This window comes from Pan paniscus, chromosome 13 (genome assembly GCF_029289425.2).
Source record: "Pan paniscus chromosome 13, NHGRI_mPanPan1-v2.0_pri, whole genome shotgun sequence".
Classification (NCBI taxonomy): domain Eukaryota; kingdom Metazoa; phylum Chordata; class Mammalia; order Primates; family Hominidae; genus Pan; species Pan paniscus.
Genome location: NC_073262.2, coordinates 56,110,771 through 56,134,665, shown reverse-complemented (window position 1 = coordinate 56,134,665; position 23,895 = coordinate 56,110,771). Strand labels below are relative to the sequence as shown.

Sequence of the window (23,895 nt, the reverse complement as noted above, 5' to 3'; positions counted from 1 at the left end):
TCACTGCAACCACCTCGTGGGTTCAAGCGATTCTTTCACCTCAGCCTCCCAAGTAGCTGGGACTACAGGCACCCTCCACCACGACCAGCTAATTTTTGTATTTTTAGTACAGACAGGATATTCTCTTATTTTTAAATTAAGAAGATACTTTTAATTCTGCAATTTGTGATTTGGTCAGAAAATCACATATGAATTTCAGGAAAATGAGCATATTCTTATGCCATATGTTTTGTTGTTTGGGCCACAGCATCAGTTGGAAGGAAGCTCTCTAAGCAGGCAAAAAGAGCATCAAGTGCTGAAAGTGTAAACACTAAGTTATAAAATTCTCATGAAAACTTGTTAACCAAAACCAAACCAATGTCAGTTACAGAAGCTGTACAAGCGATGCTGGCTGTTTAGGAGGTTGTCCTTCAGATGCTTGCCAATGCAACATTTGATTATAACCTATATGAAAGAGAATCCACATTTTTTAGTCAGGAAGCCAGGGCTTCCAAAACCAGCCTTGAAGGTAAATGAATCCTCCACTCAGTCCCAGGAATCCCCCATCTAGCTGCTTCATGAGCCTGCCAATCAAAAGCAAGTCACCTGTGTCTGCACCTACCTGCCGCCTGGGGCTAGAACTCTAATTGCAGTGAGAAGGGAAAGCAGCAGTCATTCTGACACTGCCTGGGGACACTATTTCCCATTTCTTTCACAGTAAATTTACAGTATCGAAAATGAAATTTCCTCCCAAGTTCCGTTTTAGTTCAGAACAAAAACATACAGTACACTGGAATTACTGTAAAACGCTAGTTTTGGTGGAGCACATCGGAGTGCATTATGTGGATGTGATATTTAACTCTCACTTTCTCTTTCTATACTGCATAAACTTGGGCAAATTTCTCTTGCTAAAATGGAGCAGAAAGAATTTAATGCAATTTAGTAGTCTCCAGCAGCCTCATGCACTTGGGGGAGAGCAGTATTATTTGATAATGATAATGGTGATGAAGGCATTCATACTTTGCGAATTTCTTACCAAGTTTGAGAAGAGAAAAATTCTGTACACTTACAAATTATAATAGATTTAAGCTAAGAAGGTTTTTGTGACAATAAATGATGTTACATATGGGTTGGAAGAGGTTACTGAAAACAGGCTAAAGCTAATTCCAGTATTGGGTGAGAAAAGAATCTTAATTACTAGATTAAAATGTATAAAGGAACACACAATTTACTAATGAATGCTGATGATTTTAGGTCAAAATATATTTTCTGAGGTTATAAATTAGATTATTTTTATAGTTTCAATTAAACTATTAGTATATTAATACTTATTTAATTATAATACTTTTTGATGGAGGCTGAAAATATACAGCAATTGGGAAGAAAGCACATCATGCCTCCCTGGGGTGTTTGATAAATATCAAAGTATGACAATGAATTGTGTACAGAACATGCTTTATTTGTATTTATGGTTGAACTTCATAGAAAATCTTCTCTGTGAGACATTAGATAGGTCCTAACTAAAATATTGTATCATGTTTACTTTCATCCATCTTTTGAAACATGCTATGGAAAACTGAAGGTCCTATGGAAAGAAATCAAAATAAAGAACATACTTGCACAAGTTTCCAAGTGAAAGCCCATCAGAGTTTCTTTTGGTCAATTGCAACTGGCTACTATTACATAAGAGGGACATTTTAATGGCCTGATAAGTGTGCTACCATATTACAAGGTCAGCTTCACTCCATTATAAAATGCTTTGGAAGACTGACTGATACGTGTTCATCGGAATATAATAGACATCTGCAATCAAATTCTATCCAGAGAATTTTCTGGGCACAATTTAAAGTGTGGACCAAAAAAAAAAAAAAAATTCAAACCTAGGGGTATAGGACTCAATTATCTGTGGGAATCAGAACTCATCATCCAATACATCATCTAAAGAACAATTAAAGATTTTACTGAAGCAGTCAGTGACAAAACCAGCGTCTGAGTTCACGATTTCTCTGAGCCTCCTAGTGTTAAATTTGATCATGGATCATTTTGCTTCAATCATTTTTTTTTTCATTCAAACTGAAAAATATTTATAACAAAAACTAACTTGTTGAGTAAGATGGGGAGGAAAAAAGAAATATGAGTGAAAATAAAAAGTGAATGCAGCAACGTATAATATGCTGGAAGAAACTTAATTTGCAGTTTTGCCGTTTAAATGCATTATGAGTTATGAGAATAAAAGAGGAAGACTTTAGTAGAAAATGATGGTAGAATAGGCTTCACATTACTAATCTGACAAGTCAGAGTGGTTACATGAACTCTCCAACAATTATTACCTGAAAGATTCATTCTAAACCCTGAACGATGAAGCCTTGTTAAGTAAAATGCCTCTGTAGCAGTCAACTCTATCCAAGCCATACTCTGGGTTTTTCAACCAGAAAGATTTACTACAGAAAACTGTCTTCCAGATTATATTGTTTGAATAGGTTCCCTCCAAAATTCTGGCATTGAAACTTGGTCAATGTGATGTTTTAAGAGGTATGGCCTTTAAGAGGTGATTAGGTCATAAGGGCTTCTCCCTTCATGAATGGAATTATGACCCTTATATAAAAGCAGATGCAAGTAACATGTATCCCACTTACCCTTCCACCTTCTGTCATGTGAGGACACTGTTTCTCCCCTCTGGAGGATGTAGCAACAAGGCACTATTTGAAAGCATAGAGCAGCCCTTACAAGACAACTGAATCTGCTGCCACCTTGATCTTGGACTTCCAGCCTCCAGAACTGTGAGAAAATAAATTTATCTTCTTTATAAATTACCCAGTCTTAGGTATTTTTGTTATAGCAACACAAAACAGACTAAGACAATAGATAACGCAATTGTTGAGAAACAAGTAGAGGTGAGTAGTGCAAAGATAGATTGGCAACAGCAAGAAGCCATTACCATTTATAGGGCAGGAGGGACAATGGAAAGGAGCGCTTTCCACTGTGTGGGAGCCAGAGGCATGGGGGAAAAAACATCTTGGTCAGAAGTGGGATCTCAGGGTGCATGTCTTCTTTGAGGGACTGGAGTTATGAAAGAGAAGCACTTGCAGAGACAACACAGGATGCAGAAGGAAATGGTGAGAAGTAAGCAGACCTCCCCCTCCTCCTGTCCTCAAACTGTTGACCCCCACCTTCTGGTATTCGGTTTGGGCTTCCATAAAAAAATACCATAGACTGGGTAACTTAAAAAGCACAGAAATATTTTCTTACAGTTCTAGGGGCTAGAAGTCCAAGATCAAGTTTCTGGCCAATTCAGTTTTTGGTGAGGGCTCTGTTCCTGGCTTGTAGACAGCCACCTTCTCCATATGTCCTCACATGGCCTTTCCTTGGTACATGCACAGGAGAGAGAGAGACAGAGAGACAGAAAGACACACAAAGAGATAAAGAGAGACAGGGAGAAAAACAGGGAGAGAGAGACAGAAAGACAGAAAGTGCACACACGCGCTCTCTGGTGTCTCTTATAAGGATATACTGGATCAAGGCCCCACTCTTATGACCTCGTTTAACCTTAATTACTTCCTAGGAGGTCCCATCTCCAAATACAGTTATATTTAGGGTTAGGGCTTCAACATATGAGTTTAAGGGGACACAGACATTCAGTCCATGGCACTGCCTTTGACTGAACCTACTGTGATGCCTTTGGCTGAGTCCCTGAGATAGTAAGGGGTCCTGAAAAGTGTCCTGAGATGCAGAAAAGGGGGAGAGGTAGAATAGGTTAACTTGCACATTCTCTCATGGTATTCTTTTAATCTGATTTTTAATGGAACCTGGAGAAAAAAAAAGAACAGAAGAATTGAGTGAACTTAATATAACTTGGTGAAATATGTGTTTCTTAATTACCATCATGGCAACTCAATATATGCTGGCAGATTTGATAGTTGTGATCAAATGCTAGGCTACAGAAAATGTCTAATTTATCACCAGAAATATCTCCCCCTATATCAGAAGATTTATCATAACTGGAGCATTATATAAATTTTGTTCCTAGACAACAAAGATTTGTCTGCTTGAGGAAAAAAAATAAACTGTTAGAGGAATAGAAAGAAAATACGATTCTATTCTAATAAACTAGGAAACACATAAAAATAAGTTGGCTTCAAGGTTTCCTTATTAATCCTCCATTCCACCCACTCACATTGCGGGCAGTGTTGATAAATATAGAAAAGCAACATGCTTCACTACATACAATGAAAAAATAAAGACAGTATATTACTATTGTTTGAACAAAGGATAAGTCTTTTATCCATATCAGTACCCTAAATCTGAGACATCATATGCAATCCAAACATAGATGCACAAACCTCATTTACAGTTAAAATTCTGGCTTTGCAAACATTTGTAAGGGAAATGGTAATTGCTCTGTAGGTCAATTGAGACTTTTTAGATTTAACTCAATGGATACTTTCAGGTAGCAAAAGAGGAAATGCATATGAGTAATTAAAATCATCAAAAATCAGTCCATATGAAAAATACAATGGCCCTTTAAGTGGGGTGTCCTAGAACACTGCCTTGCCATTTAAAATTTGATCACAATGAATGATCCAAGACCTCATAATATATATCAAGAGCCTTTAAAAGTCCATTTTTAAAATCAATTTATTTCATTTTTGAGAATCCAAGGAAATAAAAAAATCAGGAAAAGTTTTACATAAAGCTGTTAGTTAGGTCATAATTTATATTACAAATTAGAAACAATATAACTTTTTGACAGTAAGAGAATGCTTGAATAAGCTATGAAACAGAGCTAGAATTTGCTATTATATAACCAATAAAACTATAATTATGAAGAGAAATTATTATATGGTAAGGCATATGCATAGGGTACTACCAGAGTAATACTACAGGAAAGACAGGAGAAAGATGTAGCAAATGTTAATAGGCTGTAAATGTAATAAATAATCGTGGTTATCTTTCAGTTTTAGGATTATAGGTGTATTTTTCCCCTTTATTTATTTGTAGTGCATATTTTCCACATTGATCATCAGAAAAAAGACAAGCCACATGAAATAATCAGTGCTCCTATCTGACACCTTGCATCTTGTTGTTTTGTGTCCCTCAGTCCTGCCTTGGTCTAGCAGTTTTGGAGGCCAGAGCTATGAGAGCTTAGCTATGGATTTGGCCAGCTGCCCACTGTTCCCCAGTGCTATCCTGGCCTCTTCACCTACATTTACAATTATTATAATATTTATTGAGAACCTGTTATGTGCCAAGCATCAGTTTAGGTGCAATAATAAACTTAGAGATGTATGCCATTTTACCTTTACGCTTGCAGTTAGGTTTATATTTATTAGGGCGACAAGACTTATTTACTTGAAATAAAAATCAGGAAACAAAAGAGCACTTAATCTGAAGCCAAGATATTCTATAGGCCAGTAGCTTTTAAACCTTTCAATGTAAAGAATATGTGTGTCTATGTATATTTGGAAATAATGTCTCATGGAATATTCGTCATCACTATGTTTAATAAACTCTGATATTTTCTATTTATCCCTGTATTCCTATTCTGCATTATTACATTTAAAATACACTATTAGGATGACAATATTTTTTGTCAGCAGCAGCTTACCTAATGGGTGTTGATGCTTTGGGTCTGAGTGAAGAAAAGATAAAAGAAGAAAAAATATGCTAATCACAATCCACTAGACTGATTCCATGACCTATTACTGGGTTCGAATCCAGAGTTTGAAAAATACACCTATAGGCAAAAAATTCTGAAAAATGCTTTAAAAAATCAATGTAGTCCCTGTAAATTACTGGGAAAATCTGAGTTTGAAAGTAGTATTCAAAATAGTGACGGTATCCATGTGGGAAAGATAAACCAACAGAATTAATCTGATAGATTTGCCTGAAGTTCAGAGCTGCTGCTTGAGAAACATCCAAATAAGTAGAAGTATACTTCAGTAGTTAAGAGTGTAGTCTTTACAGTTAGACCGACATGGGTTCAAGTCCAAGCCTTCCTAGATTACTTAATTTCTCTCTATATTTCCCCAGTGTAAAATAAAGATGGCTAGTTCTACTTTTTAAGAAAATTTATAGAATTAACTCAGCCAAAATAAGTTGTGCCTGATATGTAGGAAGTACTTACTATACACTTCCTTAGTTCAAAGCTTGGTGGACTATGTTGACTCCTGAATCTTAATGATTTATTTAACCTGGTTCCAAATTCCACAATGGTATTGACCAAAACTAATGTCTGCCTCTCATCCTAAAATCTCCAACCTGGTTTATTTCTACTTTTGCCTAACTCCTACCCCTAAATCTACAATCAGTTCTGCTCTCAATAGTCCCAAGTAACAGAATTTAGCAAGTTTGAGAAGTGAGTCAGACTCTAATTCTTTTTTAATATAGACCATGCTATGTAACGTAAACTTTATATATAGAGATGGCTGTTTGTAGTGATAATGTTTTTATTTTTTAAAAGTAATAAATATAAATAACATATAAAGGAATAAAGCAAAAAAGAAAAAACTTAGAAACAAAAATCATCATCTTTCCACCACCTAATCTTTTTAATCCCACTCCTTAACAGTAATTTCAAAACAATGTTAAACGATAGTGATGAGAATGGGCATCCTGACATTTTTCCTGAGTATAATGTATATACTCATTATTCACTATCAAGTATAATGCTGATTTGGGGGTAAGAAATATATAAGGAGAAATACCCCTGAATCTCCATGATTGATATATATGAGAAAATAGAGATTATTTTTAAATGAATTTGTATATTAAAAAATCACCATAGGACAGGCATCGTGGCTCACACCTGTAGTCCCAGCACTTTGGGACGCCAAGGCAGGCAGATTGTTTGAGCCCAGGAGTTTGAGACCAGCCTGAGCAACACAGCAAAACCCTGTCTCTACTAAAAACACAAAAAATTACCCAGGCATTGTGCATGCACCTCTAGTCCCAGCTACCCTGGAGGCTGAGGCAGGAGGATCACCTGAGCCCGGAAGGTCAAGGCTGCATTGAACCATGATCATACCACTGCACTCCAGACTGGGTGACAGAGTGAGACTATGTCTCAAAAAAAATCATTATATTTTCCTATTTTGTTATTTTTAAAATAAATAATAAAGAATAAATTTTATCATATGTCTTTTCTGCATCTCGTGGGGCAACTTATGGTTCTGCTTGTTAGACTTCTCATATGGGGAAGCATAATTATGGATATTCTAATATTCTACTTGTTTATATCTGAAAAAGTTATTTTAATGGACAAATTTCTTAACAGACATGTTTTCATATAAGTATTTGAAAAGATATTCAGCTTGATTAGACATTTGGAATATCTAAATTATAACCACAATGAGAAATCGTACTTATGTGTTACCATGGCTAAAAGTTCAATGATTGACACTGTCGATTGCTATGGAAAATGTTGAGTAATAGGAACTCACTTCTGGTGGAAATGTAAAAATGCGATAATTTTGGAAAATAATTTGGTAGTTTTTAATAACATTAAATATACACAATCTAAATTCTTGGTATTTATTCAAGTATTATAAATTGTAAATCTATATTGACACAAGACTTGTATGTGAAACACCACAAGCTGGGAACAACTAACATGTCCTTCACCAGGTGAATGACTCAAAAGAACTTACATACCTATAATGGAATGACACTTAGCAATTAATAGAAAAAAACACTGATACATAGCAACATAAATAAATCTTAAATGCATTTTGTTAAAGGAGGCAGAAAACAAATGCTACATATTGAATGATTTCATTTATATGATATGCCAAGAAGGGCGAAATTATCTAATATTCTACTTCAAAGATTTATATTTTCTTATCTATCAATGTACATCATTGGAAATGGAGGGCATTTTTCTCTGATTTGAAAATTATCAGTCATTATGCATATAAAATAGTATTATTCCTATACTCTTTACACCCTAGTCATACCATCAAATGGATAGCAAAGATAATGCTTTTCTGCTAGTGCATTTTGTAAATCTTTGAATAACACATTCCTCAATCATGATAGTCAAAATACAATTGAACAGATTCAGATTTTTATCAGATTATATTCACTTATTCATTCATTCACTCACTCAAAAAATATTTCTTGAGTACATACTATATGTTTTGTTCTGTGACTAACAAAGTACAAGAACTCCATGGCGTTTATGATCTAAGAGGGAGATAAACATTAACAATCACCCTAGGTAGATGTGTAAGCAGGTAGGCAAGTAGGTAGGTAGGTAGGTTAGTGGGTGGGTGAGTGGACAGATGGAAAAATGATAGATGATAGATAGATAGGTAGATAGATGAATAAATGGATAGATAAATGACAGATATGTAGATGGATGGATGAATGGACAGATGGACAAACATATAGGTAGGTAAATGATAGATAAAATTACTAACTGTAGTTAAGCACTGTCAAGATAAATTATAGAATTATAGGAGAGATTATTATAGAGCACAAGAAATCTAACATAATCTTGGGAGAATGGGAAGGCCCTTATGAGAAACTGACCTTTTTTTTTGAAATGGAGATTCTTGTCACCCAGGCTGGAGTGCAATGGCATGATCTCAGCTCACTGCAAACTCTGCCACTCGGGCTCAAGCAATTCTCCTGTCTCAGCCTCCTGAGTAGCTGGAATTACAGGAGCCCACCATCACGCCCGGCTAATTTTCATATTTTTAGTAGAGATGGGGTTTCACCATGTTGGCTAGGCTGGTCTGGAACTCCTGACCTAAGGCAATCCATCTGCCTTGGCCTCCCAAAGTGCTGGGATTACAGGTGTGAGCCACCGCACCTGGCCTGGGAAATTGACTTTCAAGCAGAGATCCTAAGGATAGAAGATAAATAATAGAAAACACAGTGAAGAGTGCTCCGCACATAAAAAATAGTACTCAAGTCTTAAAGATGAATGGATAGTGACATATTTATGGAATTAGAGAAAGTCCAAGATGGCTGGAGAGCAAAGCATAGAGAAAAGTGAGGGAAAATGGGAAAAAGGTGGGTGATTTCTGCATTTCCAACTGAGGTACCTGGTTCTTCTCATTAGGACTGGCTAGACACTGGCTGCAGCCTACAGAGGGCAAGCTGAAGCAGGGTGAAGTGTCAACACACCCAGGAAGCACAAGGGATCTGGGAACTCCCTCCCTTAGCCAAGGGAAGCTGTGAGGGACTGTGCCTTGAGAAATGGCGTAATCCGGCCTAGATACTCCACTTTTCCCACAGTGTTTGCAATCCGCAAACCAGGAGATCCCCTTGGGTGCCTATGCTACCAGGGCCCTGGGTTTCAAGCACAAAACTGGGCAGCCATTTGGACAGATACCGAGCTAGATGCAAGAGTTTTTTTTCAGACATCAGTGGTGCCTGGAACTCCAGCGAGACAAAACCGTTCACTCCTTTGGAAAGGGGGCTGAAGCCAGGGAGCCAAGTGGTCTAACTCACTGGATCCCACCCCCCAAAGAGCCCAGCAAGCTAAGATCCACTGGCTTGAAATTCTTGCTGCAAGCACAGCAGTCTGAAGTCAACCAGGGACGCTCGAGCTTGGTAAGGGGAGGGCTGTCCACCATTACTGAGGCTTGAGTAGGCGGTTTTCCCCTCACAGTGTAAACAAAGCCACTCGGGAAGTTCGAACTGGGAGGAGCCCTCTGCAGCTCAGCAAAGCCGCTGTAGCCAGATTGCTGCTCTAGATTCCTCCTCTCTGGGCAGGGCATCTCTGAAAGAAAGACAGTAGCCCCAGTCAGGGGCTTATAGGTAAAACTCCCATCTCCCTGGGACAGAGCACCTGGGGGAAGGGGCAGCTGTAGGCACAGCTTCAGCAGACTTGAATGTTTGAAATTAAGGCAGTAATTTATCAACCAAGAAAAGCCCAGGACCAGATAGATTCACAGCCGAATTCTACCAGAGGTACAAAAAGAAGCTGGTACCATTCCTTCTGAAACTATTCTAAACAATAGAAAAAGAGGGACTCCTCCCTAACTCATTTTATGAGGCCAGCATCATCCTGATACCAAAAACTGGCAGAGACACAACAAAAAAAGAAAATTTCAGGCAAATATCCCTGATGTACATCGATGCAAAAATCCTCAATAAAACACTGGCAAACCAAATCTAGCAGCACATCAAAAAGCTTATCCACCATGATCAAGTCGGCTTCATCCTTGGGATGCAAGCCTGGCTCAATATACACAAATCAATAAACATAATCCATTACATAAACAGAACCAATGACAAAAACCACATGATTATCTCAATCGATGTAGGAAAGGCCTTCAATAAAATTCAAATCCCCATCATGCTAAGAACTCTCAATAAACTAGGTATTGATGGACTGTATCTCAAAATAATAAGAGCTATTTATGACAAACCCACAGCCAATATCATACTGATTGGGCAAAAGCTGGAAGCATTCCCTTTGAAAACTGGCACAAGACAAGATGCCTTCTCTCACCACTCCTATTCAACATAGTATTGGAGGTTCTGACCAGGGCAACCAGGAAAGAGAAAGAAATAAAGGGTATTCAAATGGGAAGAGAGGAAGTCAAATTGTCTCCATCTGCAGATGACAAGATTGCATATTTAGGAAACCCCGTTGTCTCAGCTCCAAATCTACTTAAGCTGATAAGCAACTTCAGCAAAGTCTCAGGATACAAAAATCAACGTGCAAAAATCACAAGCATTCCTATATACCAATAATAGACAAGCAGAGAGTCAAGTCATGAGTGAACTCCCATTCACAATTGCTACAAAGAGAATAAAATACCTAGGAATACTACTTAAAGGGATGTGAAGGACCTCTTCAAGGAGAACTGCAAACCATTGCTCAAGGAAATAAGAGAGGACACAAACAAATGGAAAAATATTCCATGCTCATGAATAGGAAGAATCATTGTGGTGAAAATGGCCATACTGCCCAAAGTAATTCATGGATTCAATGCTATCCCCATCAAGCTACAATTGACTTTCCTCACTGAATTAGAAAACACTACTTCAAATTTCATATGGGGCCAAATAAGAGTGTGTATAGCCAAGACAATCATAAGTAAAAAGAACAAAGCTGGAGGCATCAGGCTACCTGACTTCAAACTATACTACAAGGCTACAGTAACCAACACAGCATGGTACTGGTACCAAAACAGATATATAGACCAATGGAACATAATAGAGGTCTCAGTAATAATGCCACACATATACAATCATCTGTTTTTTGACAAACCTGATACAAACAAGCAATGAGGAGAGGATTTCCTACTTAATAAACGGCATTGGGAAAACTGGCCAGCCATATGCAGAAATCTGAAACCGGACCCCTTCCTTACGCCTCATACAAAAATTAACTTAAGAGAGATTAAAGACTTCAACGTAAAACCAAAAACCATAAAAACCCTAGAAAAGAACCTAGGCAATACCATTCCAGACATGGCCATGGACAAAGACTTCATGACTAAAACACCAAAAGCAATGGCAACAAAAGCCAATATTGACAAATGGGATCTAATTAAACTAAAGAGCTTCTGCACAGCAAAAGAAACTATCATCAGAGTGAAGAGGTAACCTACAGAATCGGAAAATTTTTTGCATTCTATACATCTGACAAAGGGCTAGTATCCAGAAGATACAAAAAACTTAAATTCAAAAGAAAAAAACAAACAATACCAACAAAAAGTGGGCAAAGGATATGAACAGACACTTGTCAAAAGAAGACATTTATGAGGCCAACAGACATATGAAAAAAAGCATATCATCACTGGTCATTAGATAACTGCAAATCAAAACCACAATGAGATACCATCTCATGCCAGATAGAATGGCGATCATTAAAAAGTTAGGAAACAACAGATGCTGGAGAGGATGTGGAGAAATAGGAACACTTCTACACTGTTGGTGGGAGTGTAGATTAGTTCAACCATTGTGGAAAACAGTGTGGTGATTCCTCAAGGATCTAGAACCAGAAATACCATTTGACCCAGCAATCCCATTACTGGGTATATACTCAAAGGATTATAAATCATTCAACTATAAAGACACATGCACACATATGTTTACTGCAACACTGTTCACAACAGCAAAGACTTCAAACCAACCCAAATGCCCACCAATGATAGACTGGATAAAGAAAATGTGGCACATATACACGACGGAATACTATGCAGCCATGAAAAAGGATGAGTTCATGTCCTTTGCAGGGACATGGATGAAGCTGGAAATCATCATTCTCAGCAAACTAACACAGGAACAGAAAACAAAACAATGCATGTTCTCACTCATAAGTGGGAGCTGAACAATGAGAACACATGGACACAGGGAGGGGAACATTACCCACTGTGGCCTGTTGGGGGTGGGGGGCTAGGGGAGGGATAGCATTAGGAGAAATACCTATGTAGATGACGGGTTGATGGGTGCAGCAAACCACCATGGCAAGTGTATACTATGTAACAAACCTGCACATCCTGCACAGAACTAAAAGTATTTTTTAAAAAGTATAAGTAGGCCAAGATGGCCAAATAGGAACAGCTCCAGTCTGCAGCTCCCAGCGTGAGCGACACAGAAAACGGGTGATTTCTGCATTTCCAACTGAGGTACCGGGTTCATCTCACTGGGGAGTGCCGGACAGTGGGTGCAGGACAGTGGGTGCAGTGCACCATATGTGAGCCGAAACAGGGAAAGGCATCGCCTCACCCAGGAAGCGCAACAAGTCAGGGAATTCCCTTTCCTAGTCAAAGAAAGGGGTGACTGATGGCACCTGGAAAATCGGGTCACTCCCACCCTAATACTATGCTTTTCCAACAGGCTTAACAAACGGCACACCAGGAGATTATATCCCGCACCTGGCTGAGATTGTCCTATGCCGACGGAGCCTTCCTCATTGCTAGCACAGCAGTCTGAGATCAAACTGCAAGGTGGGAGCAATGCTGGGGGAGGGGCGCCTGCTATTGCCCAGGCTTGAGTAGGTAAACAAAGCGGCCAGGAAGCTCGAACTGGGTGTAGCCCACCACAGCTCAAGGAGGCCTGCCTGCCTCTGTAGACTCCACCTCTGGGGGCAGGGCACAGACAAACAAAAGGCAGCACTAACCTCTGCAGATGAAAATGTCCCTGTCTGACAGCTTTGAAGAGAGTAGTGGTTCTCCCAGCACACAGCTTGAGATCTGAGAACAGGCAGACTGCCTCCTCAAGTGGGTCCCTGACACCTGAGTAGCCTAACTGGGAGCCACCCCCCAGTAGGGGCGGCTGACACCTCACACCGCCAGGTATTCTTCTGAGACAAAACTTCCAGAGGAACGATCAGGCAGCAGCATTTGCGGTTCACCAATATCTGCTGTTCTGGAGCCACCGCTGCTGATACCCAGGCAAACAGGGTCTGGAGTGGACCTCCAGCAAACTCCAACAGACCTGCAACTGAGGGTCCTGACTGTTAGAAGGAAAACTAACAAACAGAAAGGACATCCACACCAAAAACGCATCTGTACATCACCATCATCAAAGACCAAAGGTAGATAAAACCACAAAGATGGGGAAAAAACAGAGCAGAAAAACTGGAAACTCTAAAAATCAGAGCGCCTCTCCCCCTCCAAAGGAACACAGCTCCTCACCAGCAACAGAACAAAGCGGGATGGAGAAAGACTTTGATGACAGAAGAAGGCTTCAGAAGATCAAACTACTCTGAGCTAAAGGAGGAAGTCTGAACCAATGGCAAAGAAGTTAAAAACCTTGAAAAAAAATTAGACGAATGGCTAACTAGAATAACCAATGCAGAGAAGTCCTTAAAGGACCTGATGGAGCTGAAAACCATGGCACGAGAACTACGTGATGAATGCACAAGCCTCAGTAGCCAATGCGATCAACTGGAAGAAAGTATATCAGCGATGGAAGAAGAAATGAATGAAATGAAGCAAGAAGAGAAGTTTACAGAAAAAAGAATAAAAAGAAATGAACAAAGCCTCCAAGAAATATGGGGCTATGTGAAAAGACCAAATCTACATCTGATTGGTGTACCTGAAAGTGATGGGGAGAATGGAATCAAGTTTGAAAACACTCTGCAGGATATTATCCAGGAGAACTTCCCCAATCGAGCAAAGCAGGCCAACATTCAAGTTCAGGAAATACAGAAAATGCCACAAAGATACTCCTCAAGAAGAGCAACTCCAAGACACATAATTATCAGATTCACCAAAGTTGAAATGAAGGAAAAAATGTTAAGGACAGCCAGAGAGAAAGGTCAGGTTACCCAAAAAGGGAAGCCCATCAGACGAACAGCTGATCTCTCAGCAGAAACTCTACCAGCCAGAAGAGAGTGGGGGCCAATATTCAACATTCTTAAAGAAAAGAATTTTCAACCCAGAATTTCATATCCAGCCAAACTAAGCTTCATAAGTGAAGGACAAATAAAATACTTTACAGACAAGCAAATGCTGAGAGATTTTGTCACCACCAGGCCTGCCCTAAAAGAGCTCCTGAAGGAAGAACTAAACATGGAAAGGAACAACCGCTACCAGCCACTGCAAAAACATGCCAACTGTAAAGACCATCGAGGCTAGGAAGAAACTGCATCAACTAATGAGCAAAATAACCAGCTAACATCATAATGACAGGATCAAATTCACATATAACAATATTAACCTTAAATGTAAATGGGCTAAATGCTCCAATTAAAAGACACACACTGGCAAATTGGATAAAGAGTCAAGATCCATCAGTGTGCTGTATTCAGGAAACCCATCTCACATGCAGAGACACACATAGGCTCAAAATAAAGGGATGGAGGAAGATCTACCAAGCAAATGGAAAACAAAAAAAAGCAGGGGTTGCAATCCTAGTCTCTGATAAAACAGACTTTAAACCAACAAACATCAAAAGAGACAAAGAAGGCCATTACATAATGGTAAAGGGATCAATTCAACAAGAAGAGCTAACTATCCTAAATATATATGCACCCAATACAGGAGCACCCAGATTCATAAAGCAAGTCCTGAGTGACCTACGAAGTGACTTAGACTCCCACACAATAATAATGGGAGACTTTAACACCCCACTATCAACATTAGACAGATCAATGAGACAGAAATTCAACAAAGATATCCAGGAATTGAACTCAGCTCTGCACCAAGCAGACCTAATAGACATCTACAGAACTCTCCACCCCAAATCAACAGAATATACATTTTTTCAGCACCACACCACACCTATTCCAAAATTGACCACATAGTTGGAAGTAAAGCTCTCCTCAGCAAATGTAAAAGAACAGAAATTATAACAAACTGTCGCTCAGACCATAGTGCAATCAAACTAGAACTCAGGATTAAGAAACTCACTCAAAACCACTCAACTACATGGAAACTGAACAACCTGCTCCTGAATGACTACTGGGTACATAACGAAATGAAGGCTAAAATGAAGATGTTCTTTGAAACCAACGAGAACAAAGACACAACATACCAGAATCTCTGGGACACATTCAAAGCAGTATGTAGAGGGAAATTTATAGCACTAAATGCCCACAAGAGAAAGCAGGTAAGATCCAAAATTGACACCCTAACATCACAATTAAAAGAACTACAGAAGCAAGAGCAAACACATTCAAAACGTAGCAGAAGGCAAGAAGTAACTAAGATCAGAGCAGAACTGAAGGAAATAGAGACACAAAAAACCCTTCAAAAAATCAGTGAATCCAGGAGCTGGTTTTTTGAAAAGATCAACAAAATTGATAGACCGTTAGCAAGACTAATAAAGAAGAAAAGAGAGAAGAATCAAATAGACGCAATAAAAAATGATAAAGAGGTTATCACCACCGATCCCACAGAAATACAAACTACCATCAGAGAATACTACAAACACCTCTATGCAAATAAACTAGAAAATCTAGAAGAAATGGATAAATTCCTGTACACATACACCCTCCCAAGACTAAACCAGGAAGAAGGTGAATCTCTGAATAGACAAATAACAAGCTCTGAAGTTGAGGCAATAATTAATAGCTTACCAACCAAAAAAAGTCCAGGACCAGATGGATTCACAGCCAAATTCTACCAGAGGTACAAGGAGGAACTGGTACCATTCCTTCTGAAACTATTCCAATCAATAGAAAAAGAGGGAATCCTCCCTAACTCATTTTATGAGGCCAGCATCATCCTGATACCAAAGTCTGGCAGAAACACAACAAAAAAAGAGAATTTTAGACCAATATCCTTGATGAACATCGATGCAAAAATCCTCAATAAAATACTGGCAAAACGAATCCAGCAGCACATCAAAAAGCTTATCCACCATGATCACGTGGGCTTCATCCCTGGGATGCAAGGCTGGTTCAACAAATGAAAATCAATAAACATAATCCAGCATATAAACAGAACCAAAGACAAAAACCACATGATTATCTCAATAGATGCAGAAAAGGCCTTTGACAAAATTCAACAGCACTTCATGCTAAAAACTCTCAATAAATTAGGTATTGATGGGACGTATCTCAAAATAATAAGAGCTATCAATGACAAACCCACAGCCAATATCATACTGAATGGGCAAAAACTGGAAGCATTCCCTTTGAAAACTGGCACAAGACAGGGATGCCCTCTCTCACCACTCCTGTTCAACATAGTGTTGGAAGTTCTGGCCAGGGCAATCAGGCAGGAGAAGGAAATAAAGGGTATTCAATTAGGAAAAGAGGAAGTCAAATTGTCCCTGTTTGCAGATGACATGACTGTGTATCTAGAAAACCCCATCATCTCAGCCCAAAATCTCCTTAAGCTTATAAGCAACTTCAGCAGTCTCAGGACACAAAATCAATGTGCAAAAATCACAAGCATTCTTATACACCAATAACAGACAAACAGAGAGCCAAATCATGAGTGAAATCCCATTCACAATTGCTTCAAATAGAATAAAATACCTAGGAATCCAACTTACAAGGGACGTGAAGGACCTCTTCAAGGAGAACTACAAACCACTGTTCAAGGAAATAAAAGAGGATACAAACAAATGGAAGAACATTCCATGCTCTTGGGTAGGAAGAATCAATATTGTGAAAATGGCCATACTGCCCAAGGTAATTTATAGATTCAATGCCATCCCCATCAAGCTACCAATGACTTTCTTCACAGAATTAGAAAAAAACTACTTTAAAGTTCATATGGAACCAAAAAAGAGCCTGCATCGCCAAGTCAATCCTAAGCCAAAAGAACAAAGCTGGAGGCATCACGCTACCTGACTTCAAACTATACTACAAGGCTACAGTAACCAAAACAGCGTGGTACTGGTACCAAAGCAGCTACAGACCAATGTAACAGAACAGAGCCCTCAGAAATAATGCCGCATATCTACAACTATAAGATCTTTGACAAACCTGACAAAAACAAGAAATGGGGAAAGGATTCCCTATTTAATAAATGGTGCTGAGAAAACTGGCTAGCCATATGTAGAAAGCTGAAACTGGATCCCTTCCTTACACCTTATACAAAAATTAATTCAAGATGGATTAAAGACTTACAGGTTGGACCTAAAACCATAAAAACCCTAGAAGAAAATCTAGGCAATACCATTCAGGACATAGGCATGGGCAATGATTTCATGTCTAAAACACCAAAAGCAATGGCAACAAAGACAAAATTGACAAAGGGGATCTAATTAAACTAAAGAGCTTCTGCACAGCAAAAGAAACTACCGTCAGAGTGAACAGGCAACCTACAGAATGGGAGACAATTTTTGCAACCTACTTATCTGACAAAGGGCTAATATCCAGAATCTACAATGAACTCAAACAAATTTACAAGAAAAAAACAAACAACTCCATGAAAAAGTGGGCAAAGTATACGAACAGACACTTCTCAAAAGAAGACATTTATGCAGCCAAAAAACACATGAAAAAACTCAACATCACTGGCCATCAGAGAAATGCAAATCAAAACCACAATGAGATACCATCTCACACCAGTTAGAATGGTGATCATTAAAAAGTCAGGAAACAACAGGTGCTGGAGAGGATGTGGAGAAACAGGAACACTTTCACATGGTTGGTGGGACTGTAAACTAGTTCAACCATTGTGGAAGTCAGTGTGGCGATTCCTCAGGGATCTACAACTAGAAAGACCATTTGACCCAGCCATCCCATTACTGGGTATATACCCAAAGGATTATAAATCATGCTGCTATAAAGACACATGCACATGTATGTTTATTGCAGCACTATTCACAATAGCAAAGACTTGGAACCAACCCAAATGTCCAACAATGATAGACTGGAATAAGAAAATGTGGCACATATACACCATGGAATACTATGCAGCCATAAAAAATGATGAGTTCACGTCCTTTGTACGGACATGGATGAAGCTGGAAACCATCATTCTCAGCAAACTATTGCCAGGACAAAAAACCAAACACCGCATGTTCTCACTCATAGGTGGGAATTGAACAATGAGAACACATGAACACAAGAAGGGGAACATCACACACCGGGGACTGTTGTGGGGTGGGGGGAGCAGGGAGGGATAGCATTAGGAGATATACCTAATGCTAAATGAAGAGTTAATGGGTGCAGCACACCAACATGGCACATGTATACATATGTAACAAACCTGTACGTTGTGCACATGTACCCTAAAACTTAAAGTATAATTATAATAAAATTTTAAAAAAGTATAAGTAACTATCTGATAAGGCCATTATTTCTAATTTTTTCAAATATGTGTTCGGATTTAATGATGTTAAAACTCTTCTCTTTTGAGGGTAAAAAGTTGTTGAAGTATATGGAGAGTTGGTTCAATTTTTTAATTTAAAAGATGAAGAAAATTCCTGCTCCCCTAAACTCTACCTTCTCTAGGTATTTGCTAAGGATTTTTTTTGCAAAGAATATGCTCACTCTGTAATAAAAAATGTATTATTAAAGTCTGAAACTTTACTTAGAAGTTATGTGGAATAGTTAATATTTATTTGAAAAAACAAGCATTAATAGGGAAAGAGAAAAGAAAACAAAGTTAACGTGTTCAGTATTCTATAAGAATAATGACACCAGGATAAGAGAAGGATTGCCAAAGCCTAATTTGGAGTGGAAAATTAATTATCAAAGGTGTTGCATATAATTGTCCACTAAATTATACTTGACATTAAATCAAGGGGAAATAAAAACACCTTAAATCATCCCATTGCCACTTCATGTGAACTATGAAAGAATGTGGTAGATCAGAACCTTCTAAGACCACAATTTCTTATTTTTTAAATGAGGGTAGCAAGATTGAATCCTGTTTCAAGTTCTCCTTTGAAATCAATGATGAGACTTTTTATTTTTACAATTTCCTCTCTTCTTAGAATAAATAGTCTCTTCATTTACTCTCACACAAAATTTCTCTAATTATTTCCATATTCTCTTACAGTAAGGCTTGACCTCCGAGCTTGTATTACTAGATAATATAGAGGAGAGTCTCCAAATGCTTGGAGTGTCTATGTATATGCCTGTGTGTGTGTGCACGTGCATGAGTGCGTGTTATGTGTGTTTAGCCCCCAAGAAGACAAAATAAAAGACACTGCAAAAATTAGGTAGATCATTAAATCAAGTAGGATTTTATGAAACTATTTTATAAATCATTCTGTTTGATGGACATTTATTATCTTTAAGAGGTAAGTTTAATCTAGGTGAAGTTATTTTCTGCCTTGTTTTTAAATCATAATGTTGATTAAATCTTCAATAAAACAACTAAAATGAAACGTTGCACTGATTGCAATGCCCCCCAACCACCTCCCCACCCCCCCCCCCCCCCCCCCGCCAAAAACTCTGCAAAGGGTTTCTGTCAGAAAAACAGTCCAGAAGAAAAGGTGACAACTAGATCAGGTGGATGACAAGCAGCACTGGGGGTGGGGGATGGGGCAGAAGCTTCTGCCAAGCAATAGGTGAAACTTGAAACCCAAGTGTGTATTAATCTGAATCACTTGTCAACTTGTAGGGTTACTGACCTTGAAGAAATGAATTTATTTCCTGGTCAAATACTTTCTGAAAAGGTGCTCACATTTTAATGAATTTTCAGGCCCTCACTAAAGTCCAGATTAATTTGTGCAGCTCGAAAGTTAATTAAACCCCTTCTTCCAACAAAACAGATTCATTCCAAACCATTTGATTCCTGCTTATGACCATTTCTTAAAAATGCCTTTGAAAAAAATCCACTGGTGGTAACAGCAACTGAGGATCCCTGGGAGCCCTGGAGTTGTTGTTCACAGTCTTTGGAATACTATCCTGTGGCTTTTAGATAGGAGTGCCAACAATTTTCAACAACACACAAGTGTACTATTGACCTCTGTAAGAATCCACTCTAGGAAGCAAGGTTGTTGATTTCATGGAAATTGAAAAATCACAAATTCCTTCTCCTTTTTTTCCCCATTTCCAGTTATCTTAATATTTCCCAAACCAGAACACTAAAAAAGAAACAAAAAAATTAATTATTTAAAGATGTTATACAAGAAGAAAAAGTAGTTTGAAGTCTGAGTGTTCCTGGAAGTTTAAAATGTTCTTGCATATTTTTTAAAGCTTCCTAGGAGCTATTACAGCTGCAATACTTGAGGGAGAAATAAATGAAGTATGAATATGTGGTCCAATATAATGTGATTGTCTTCTGGCTGTAAATTCAACTGTCTTCACTGATTGTTGAGAAAGCAATGGTGTTATACATGTAACTGATTACTTTTTATAGCCATTCTGTGTGAAATATATTAGATGTTTAAAAGAAATGGGTGATCCCTTTCACAAAGATCTGAAAAAGGCAAACCCTCTCCATCATTTGACAGATGCAGAAAGCTGGAGAATGGCCTCCAATCCCATGCTAATTGTCTGTCCAGTAGAGCTCTCCTGTGAGGCAAAATGAGGGGCTAGAAGCCTAGAAAGGGAGCAGGAGGTTGAGCAGCACTTGCTGTGTCTTTTGTAATCAGATGAACATGGTCTCGAGAACCAAGGGGCAAAACTACTGCTAACTTCTTTGCTGTTTTTGTGCAACTGTAATTTAAATCAAGCCAAGTGTACACCTAGGTAAGGTTCTGTCCCTGCTCTCATCTGAAAAGCCACTATTGACAAGCTCAGTTTTAGGATGGTCATTTATTAGCTGAAAGACATCTACACATGGCATGCCTCACGATCACCTCTATCACACTGAGTTTCAAAGCCAAAATAATGGTGAGCTCAGCAGAAAAAATCTGGAAAGATGCTCAAGGCCTAAGACAAAAAAGAAAGGGCAAAATTAGGTTATTAACTTAAACTAGGCAACTATAACATCAGTAAAAATTGTCCTAGTAAAATAGAGTATACCTAATTATGTCAACTTTTTTTTTTTTTTTTTTTTTGACAGAGTCTCTCTCTGTTGCCTAGGCTGGAGTGCAGTGGCACAATCTCGGCTCACTGCAACCTCCGCCTCCCAGGTTCAAGTGATTCTCCTGCCTCAGCCTCTAGAGTAGCTGAGATTACAGGCATGTGCCACCATGCCCAGCTAATTTTTGCATTATTAGTAGAGACGGGGTTTCACCTTGTTGGCCAGGCTGGTCTCGAACTCCTGACCTTGTGATCCGCCCACCTCAGCCTCCCAAAGTGCTGGAATTACAGGCGTGAGCCACCATGCCTGGCTACGTCAACTTTTAAATATCATTCCTCTTATAATCCTAAATAGTTTAAACCCTATATAGAAATATAAGAGCTGGTGAGGATTTCAATTTAAGCAGTTTATTTCATTTATAAAATTTTAAATGAGTAGCTCAAGCAGGGGTCTTATATCAAAATAACATAACTATCCTCAGGTGAGTTCTCTATACCCAGGATATAAGCAGTTTATTGACATATTCAAATATATGAAGCAACTGTCATGGCAGAGCATCCGAGATCAATGGATACTTAAAGACTCAAGAGATCTGTGATCCCCCTGAAATTATAAGCTAGACTTAGTCTCTCTCTCTCTCTCTCTCTCCCTACCTACCTATTAATACCTATCATTTGCATTTTAGGGGACAGTAAGCCATTAGTATTAATGAAAATCTTAAAAGAATACACCACGTGTAACTTTATAAGTCACATATGTAAAGGGCTACTTGTTACAAAATTAAATGTTATTTTTAAAATATCTAATTATGCTACAACAGCAGATGGTATCATAAAAACTCACAACCTATAACAGTTTAGCAAACTTTCACTAATTTTTGTTTCCCCCACAGAAAAAAAAAATTAAAATTGGCTATGTATTTTGAAAATTATGCCTCCAGTTGTTTCTTAGAAGTCATGTGCTCTAGGGTTCAAAGTATGTACAAATCTTCTCAAACCTCAATAGTCCATGTTGCTATCTCTGTATATAATTACACATTTAATAAGTCCAATCTAAAACTCTCATCACTTAACGGTTGAGGCAAGGCATCTCATACTGTGAAACATAATGATTCACACAGTTCCCATGATTGTAGTTCCCATTTGCAGTCTAAATGCATACAAAGCTATCCCTGTAAGATTTATTATAAATACAACATATTCTTATGTCTATTAGTGACTCACTCTCCTGGTGAGGATACAATTTACATTTTTGATGAACTAAAAAATGATATAAATATTAAGTGCTTACTGCCCTTCTTATATTTAAAATCTTAGTCAAATAGTTTGTCAAAAACAGGTGATGGTGAGGGCAAAATTAAGGAGTATATGTAAAAACATTTGGATGAAGAAGGCAAATGTATAATATTTTATAAATGCTAGATGTCATTATTTTAATAATATAAGGTAAATAAATTTTGTACTTCGAAATACCAGCAGAGGGTAAATTTTGAAAATTAATTATTTTTATTTGAAGTCTGACATTAATTTTGCTCTGGAATTTTTAATTAATGCTGCTGCTTTCTCTCTGGAAGATGTTTGAGATTGTAGAATAACACTGCCAAGATGATATAACTATCTCTACTAAGTTAAGGTAAAATTAACCATGCTCTATGAAAAGTTACTTTTCTGATTATTTAGCACAATGTTTCACACATGCCAGTCATTTTTTTGTCAAATGAACTCCCAACTCATAAAACATTAAAATTCTTTAAAGTTAATTACACATGTTTAATAATAGACAAAAATCATATTAAAAGGTATTCAATTCACTAAGTTCACAGTAAATCACAGAAACTGTTTGTATGACATACCAACAAATAAGATGGGAGATTCAGGACATTTAAAGGAAGTAGATATGCTCTGATTTCCTAAAATGAACATTATGCCAACAAATATTTTGACTGAGTCTTCTTCAATATGTTTCCACAAGGAAAACTATGGAGTAATGAGTTAAACCTTTTGTCAGATTGAAATCCTTATAATATAAAAAAGCAAACTTTCTTTTTACCCTTTTAATTAGTGATAACATGGATGCCAGGAAGTATTGCATGAAAGAGAGAGAGAAAGAGAAAGAGATAATATATATGGACACTTAATGGAGTAAGAAAGGGGTCACTAGAATTTAAAAAGAAATGCACATAAACCAGGGTAGGAAGAAGAGGGTATTTGGTGACTGGACAAGAATGTTGCCTACTTTGATAGGGCCAGGCAGTGTTCTTTCAGAGTAAAGGAGATGCATACTATTTCTCTGGATATGAAGAAGATTGAACCCACAAACTCCATTTGATCACCATCCCCTCTATCTTAAACTTCATACTTCCCCTTTACAAACGTAATTTCCCACTTCCCCAGACCCACTGAAGTTTTTTTCCTTACTAGGATCAGCTGTCAACTGATGGCTACTATCTTCATTAGCCTCATGGCTATGCTGGAAAACCTCACCTGGGCCCTGCCTGTTTCTTACACGAAACAATTCCTTTCTCTAGTAATTATATCCAGTTCAACTTTTTGTCCACCACTGGAACTTTATAAGGAGCACTTTATAATACAGTATTTTTAAAAGAGCATATGATATAGCTTGGATG

General features: G+C 38.1%; 1 protein-coding gene and 1 non-coding gene across 2 annotated transcripts in view; one reads left to right on the top strand and one right to left on the bottom strand.

Moving 5' to 3' along the window:
- The window catches only part of GALNT13 (polypeptide N-acetylgalactosaminyltransferase 13), a 1,108,472-nt gene that overhangs the window by 987,364 nt on the left and 97,213 nt on the right, over window positions 1–23,895 (bottom strand). The window lies entirely within an intron of this gene.
- LOC112439166 (small nucleolar RNA SNORD56) lies at window positions 5,546–5,616 on the top strand. Its single transcript, XR_003027465.1, has one exon. It is a non-coding gene; the product is annotated as a small nucleolar RNA SNORD56 (small nucleolar RNA).